Here is a 6000-nt window from a genome sequence, read left to right as displayed (position 1 = left end):
GTACTGTGGTTTCTTTTGCATGCGTTCATCTTTTTCTCAATGTTTTCATTTTCATAGTTATTTTTTCTTTGTATTTTTTTCACTTGTTACCAATTCCTGCCATTCCATTCTTACAGACAAAGTCTGAATTGCTTTGTATCAAGTGCACATCTTGGCTCTTGCTGCTTGACATGATAGACAATCATGGTCCATCTGTTCTGACTCCTTGGTAGTGGTATCAGTGGAGGTTCAGCAGTGGTAACAGAAGTGGTACAAATACAGCTGCAAGACGGAAATGATGAGGCTGTGGTGCTACCCCTCTTTTCTTTCCTTGTGCAAGGATTGTGAGGGTACAAGTAAAAACTTCCAGTCTTCTCTTGCATGCTCCCTTCCCCCTCTGCTTACTTGCACTGGATGCCTATGTAGAGAAGATCCTCTAATCTCAGAGGTGGCAAGTGGTGGCCAGCATCTGGGCTAGCAGTCACATTAGATGGAGGGTTGCTGCTTTGAAGCAATCAAGAACTTACAGAGAAACAAAAGCAAAACTTGCCAGTGGCAAGACCTGTTCTGGTCTCCACAGTCATACCAAACACTAAGACAGAAAAATCAACTCCATCCCAGCTGAAACTAGGACAAGACCACAGACATTAAGCTTAACACAGCAGCTTGCCTGTAGTGTACGATCTCCTCATCCCTACCCTCACTTCTGGCCACAAACCATTTTCAGTTTGGGAATTCTTAAGCCTTCTGAGGAGTTCTTGCCAATGAGTGTGTTCAGGCTTCCTGTAAACCACATGAATTTTTAGCATTCACAACATTACCTGTCCAGGAGCTTCTGGGATCTACTATGTAACATGGAGATGTTACAATCACTGGAAAATTCAGCAGCTAGGCTTTAGCTGGAAAGAATTGCAAGGAGAACATAAAGAGTTTTAAGGAGATAAACAGAAAAGTTAAGGACAAGAGCCCAGAAGGATCTAATTTCATGAAGAAATAGTCTGCATTACTAGTTCCACAAACTCAAGGACTCTAGATACAGCACAGGGCCAAAGGCATTATGAAAAACTGGAGTTGAAGAGTGAAACTAGATGCAGTGGGTTAACCAGAGACCTGTGGTTCAGTCATTAGTTTTTCAAATAAATGTTTATAGTTGCTCTTGGTGACAGCATTCTTCCAAGCTTCAAAAACACTGTACAAAAGATATGATGCTTCTATATGTCTGTGGGATTCCTTACATTGCAATTGTAACAGCTTGGAAAGCACCATGGCAGTAATTTCAGCTAGGCAGCAGCATCATCCCTTTGGTAAGTGTGTATTTGCATAATATTCAAGCAAAGTTCCTGAAATAAGCTTCGTTATAGCCAGCCTGCAAGGACCAAACTCCTTCTGTGCCTGTGTTTGAATTCTTTGGCTTTGGTGTAGCCCTGGACTTTGTGTTGAGAGTACCTCTTCTCTAGCATCTATTATCGCAATTCTCTGTAAACATTTGGTTGAAATCTAGTCAGCTGTGCATCAGACACCATCTTCCTCTCTCCAAGGGCAAGTAAGTCAAGCTGACACATTATTTAAGCAAATAAGCAGTATTAATAAAGGACAAGAGAAGAAAGGACAGTAGAAAATAACAGTATGTGACCATAAGGCCATGGAACATCTCTTTGAATACAATGTGCAGTCCTTATCAATAGCTTTGGTATAGCAGTGCTAGGAAACTCGCAAGGAAGAAACTTGACAGGGGTTGTGCCTTTACAAGAAATGAGTGCTTGAACTTTTAGCCTGTTGAAAATAGGTTTATGGCAGAGATATAAAATCATGAGTGTCTTTCATAATTTAAGGCCTAGAAGGCATAAAATCAAATCCTCAAGTGGCAAACAAAAGAGACATTTTTCTATGAAGTGCACAATTAAGTTGTGGAACTGATTGCAAGATGCCGTGGGATTCATAAAGCTAACATAATTCAAAGAACAATTAGATAAATTCATGGCTGAAAATACCAAGGACTATTCTTAGAATTACAGATTATCCCAAGTTAGAAGGGACCCATAAGGATCATCAGGTCCAACTCCTGGTTCCACATAGGACCATCAAAAAATCAGATCATATGTGTGAGAGTGTTGTACAAACGCTCCTTGATCTCCAGCAGCTCCGCGCCGTGCCCACAGCCCTGGGCAGCCCGTTCCGCGCCCACCGCCCCCTGGTGCAGCGCCTTTCCCGAGCCCCTTTTCCCGCCCCTCCCCTGACGCAGCTCCATGCCGTTCCCTCGGGCCCTGTCGCTGTCACACAGAGCAGAGCTCAGCGCTGCCCCTCCGCTCCCTGTGAGGAGCTGCAGCCGCCATCACGCCTCCCCTCGGCTCCTCTGCTCTGGGCTGAGCAAACACAGGGTCCTCAGCCGCGCCTCATGTCTTCCCCTCCAGACTTTTCACCATCCCAGCAGCCCTCCTTCAAACACTCTCTAATAGTCCTTTGGCCACTCTCTAACAGTCCTTTCTCTACTGTGGTACCCCAAACTGCACACAGTACTCAAGGTGAGGCTGCACCAGTGCAGTGTAGAGTGGGACAATCACTTCCTTGACCAGCAGGCAGTGCCGTCCTTGATGCATCCCAGGATATGGTTGGCCTTCCTGGCTGCCTGGGCATATCAAATGAAAGTATGCCAAAGGATCAGATCTTGGTGACCTGCTGGTGAAATAGCCAGCAACAAGTTTGGTTGTGTCCCCAGGATTAAGCCCAGAAAACAGTCTGGAGATGCCAGCCCTCCTCCTGGAACTAAGAGGCAGTTGCTATACTGGTTATGATGAAATGATAATTAACACAACAGGGCTAGCTAAATTTCTAGTTCAGAGGGATACTGCAACATTGTGGACCTAATGTGAGGATGGAAAGGATGGCAGAGACAGGGGGCCAGGGAAAACTAAGCTGGGAAAAAACCTTTAAGGAAATTTGTGATTTTTGTTTACAAGCTTTGCACTTCTTAATTTTAAAAGGCATAAATCTTGGCATAAGACATCTGTCATGATTGCTGTAATCCATAAGCAGACCTCAGAGACTACAATTACAACAAGAAAGAAAAAAAAGAAGATTCTTCCTTGCCCATGGAAAGTTCCTAACTATTCAATTAAAAAGAAACACATCACTTTCTAGTTTCAGTTGCTCTGAATTTATGTGTTTAAAATTCACATCTTGGCTGTGCATACCCCAGAGTGGCGTTCATCTTTTTGTAGGCATCCATGAACAGTGTACTCTCTCACTGAGCAAGCATTAGTTGTACTGAGGTGACACAAGAAAATTATTCTGGATCCACTACAAGCAGGAAAAAAATACACAGCCCAGAAATGATACAGTCATCACCCTCCACAAAGATAAGTGGACATCAGAATCACCACAAAGCAAAGGAGAACACTTTCACTACTCTGAAGATTTTTGATAGAATAGTCCTCAGCCAGTGCCAGGGCTGTACAGATATTTGCTCTGTTTACTTATGGAAATGTCATACCAACAGCCTCCATTCCTTCTCTGACCTGCTGTGGTCAGCATAGCCACTGGAAAATTCTGGAACTGGGCATCCCATGAGCCAGGATAGGCAAGCATGTCCTGGGCTTTGTGTAGAAAACCTCACTACACTCTATGTTACTCTGAAACTAAGGTCACTCTTAGTGCGTCTGTGCTTTGGTTAATGCCAAACAGTTCCAATCCAGTTTTGAGTTCAGCATACACATCTGTAGCTATTTGCAGCTGCCTGACAGCCTGACAGCCTGACAGCAAAGATTCCAGTAATCAAAGTTATTTTATTATAACTGAGTTTGTTAATGAATGGTTGTGACACACTGCTGAATGAGCTTGCAAAAGATTCAAGACAGTGAATCCAAAACAGAAAATAGCAAACCATCTTATAGTGATCATCAGGCAAACAAGAGCAAGACAACTGGAAATGAATATGCCTTACTTCACAGCACTACACAGAATCTAAGAACATCCCAGGTGGGAAGGGATCCATATGGATCATTGAATCCAACTCCTGGCTCCACACAAGACCATCCAACATTCAAGCCCTATGTCTGAGAGCATTATCTAAATGCATTTTGAACACCAGCACGTTGGGCCATGACCGCTGCCCTGGGGAGCCTGTTCCTCTGGTGAAGAACCTTTTTTGTAATACACAACCTGACCCTTCCCTGATGCAGCTTCAACATTCCTCTGCTGCAGTCTAAAATGCCCTCACATGAATTCTTACCAGTTGAAAGCATGAGATCTCCCCTTCTGTGTTACCATCTCTGCCCAGCCCAAATGAGTCATGCATCTACTAACCATCTGTTGCTCAGCACCAGTGCTGTAACCTCACCTCTGTGTGTAAATTCCTTCCTTCTCCTGTTAGGTCTTATGCAGTAACAATACAGGTGACGTTTGATTTACTAGTTTTGTGGGCATAGCCATCCTGCCTTTGGCTCATCCATATCTATTTTCTCCTTCCAGAGGGAAACAACCAGCTTTTCTGCTCTGCTTTCTACTCTTTTTTTTACTCTGGGAGAAGACCAAGTTTAAAGTCAGTTTTTCTCCAGCTTCCGACCATGAAGTGAGTGCCCAAGAGCCATATCTCCCAGCAGTGTCTTGCAGTGAGATTCTCAGTGACTTCCAGCTCTCCCTGCTGGAAATAAGTTGTCTTGCTCTCAGTAGAGTTAGCAATTACTTCTGTTTGCTTGCTTTTTTATCCTAACTGGTGAAAGACAGAGACCACCTGCCACTTAGGAAACATGGTCCCTTGCCCATGGCCAGAAAGACTGAGGGCAGCAAGGTAGGAAAAGGGAGTGACACCAGCAGTTCCATTGGGCGGGTCATGCTTCTACCTGCCTATATTGACTTTCTGGAAAAATTAATGGAAATCCAAGGGCTTTAATTTCATATTAGATGTTTCTTAAAACATTCCATTTACTCCAGACAAACCACGTTTGAAACTTATCAATATTGCTGACTGCATCCTGTTCAACTTCTGTTCTTCAGGAACTGTGACTACTTTTAAAAATATTAATTCCAACTAGTCAGCATGCAGTGCTATTAGTATGCTTTTTCTTTTTTAGATCCCCACCTCATGTTACTGGAGAAATGTTTATGTTTCATTATCATTTGGCTTCTTTTACTAAACTCAATAATATTTGCTATATCCCTTTTGCTGATATCTTGACTGGGATCTTTGCCTTTGAATTTAATAATATCCTTGCCCTATACTCTGCTTTCCTGCATGAGGGATAACTATCAGCTTATGAGTTCGAGTAGAAGTTGGCTCATCATTCCCCCATCAGACCTGCTGGAGCTGTGAGGGTGAAGGGTTTTGCCATCTGACAGATAATGTTCTGCCACAGATGGTAATCTGGGTGCATACTGTAACACTGCTGAATGGATGTCTTGCATCACACGTGGCAGGTTTGATGTTTCTAATACCTCTCATCCTTGGAGTGGTTATCTGATATCAGGATAAATAAAATATGTAGGTTAATCAAATCCAGACATCGTACAGCATAAATAAGGGAGAGCATGGAGCTGATGGAAAGGAGCAACAGATGCAGAGGCTGCATTAATGCTGCTTTCAGATCAAGCTCCTAGGTGAGAGACCCATCACAGTGGCCTTAAGATGTCAGTGTTTAATTCTAGTTTGTTCTAGTTTGTTTAGTTTAGTTCTAGTTTGATCTAGTTTCAACTCCCCTGCCATGAGTGGACCATTTTGCCTCAAGTCACATACAACCTGGCCTTGAACAACTCCAGGGATCCACAACTTCTCTGGGCAGCCTGTGCTATTGCCTTAGCGCCATTATATCTGATGTAAGTCTATCCTCCTTATAATTTAAAACCATTACTTCTTCTCCTATCACTACAGATCCTAATAAAAAAACTCCATCTTTCTTAGATTCCCCTCCTTTAAGTACTGGAAGGCTATGATGAGGTCTGCCTGAAGATGCCTCTTCTCCAGGCACCTCACCTCCCAGAGACTCCTCTCATGGCAAAGGTGCTTCAGCCCTCTGACCATTCGTTAGA

This window comes from Tympanuchus pallidicinctus, unplaced genomic scaffold, assembly GCF_026119805.1.
Source record: "Tympanuchus pallidicinctus isolate F22 unplaced genomic scaffold, pur_lepc_1.0 scaffold19, whole genome shotgun sequence".
In the NCBI taxonomy this organism is placed as follows: domain Eukaryota; kingdom Metazoa; phylum Chordata; class Aves; order Galliformes; family Phasianidae; genus Tympanuchus; species Tympanuchus pallidicinctus.
This window is presented reverse-complemented; position numbering follows the sequence as displayed.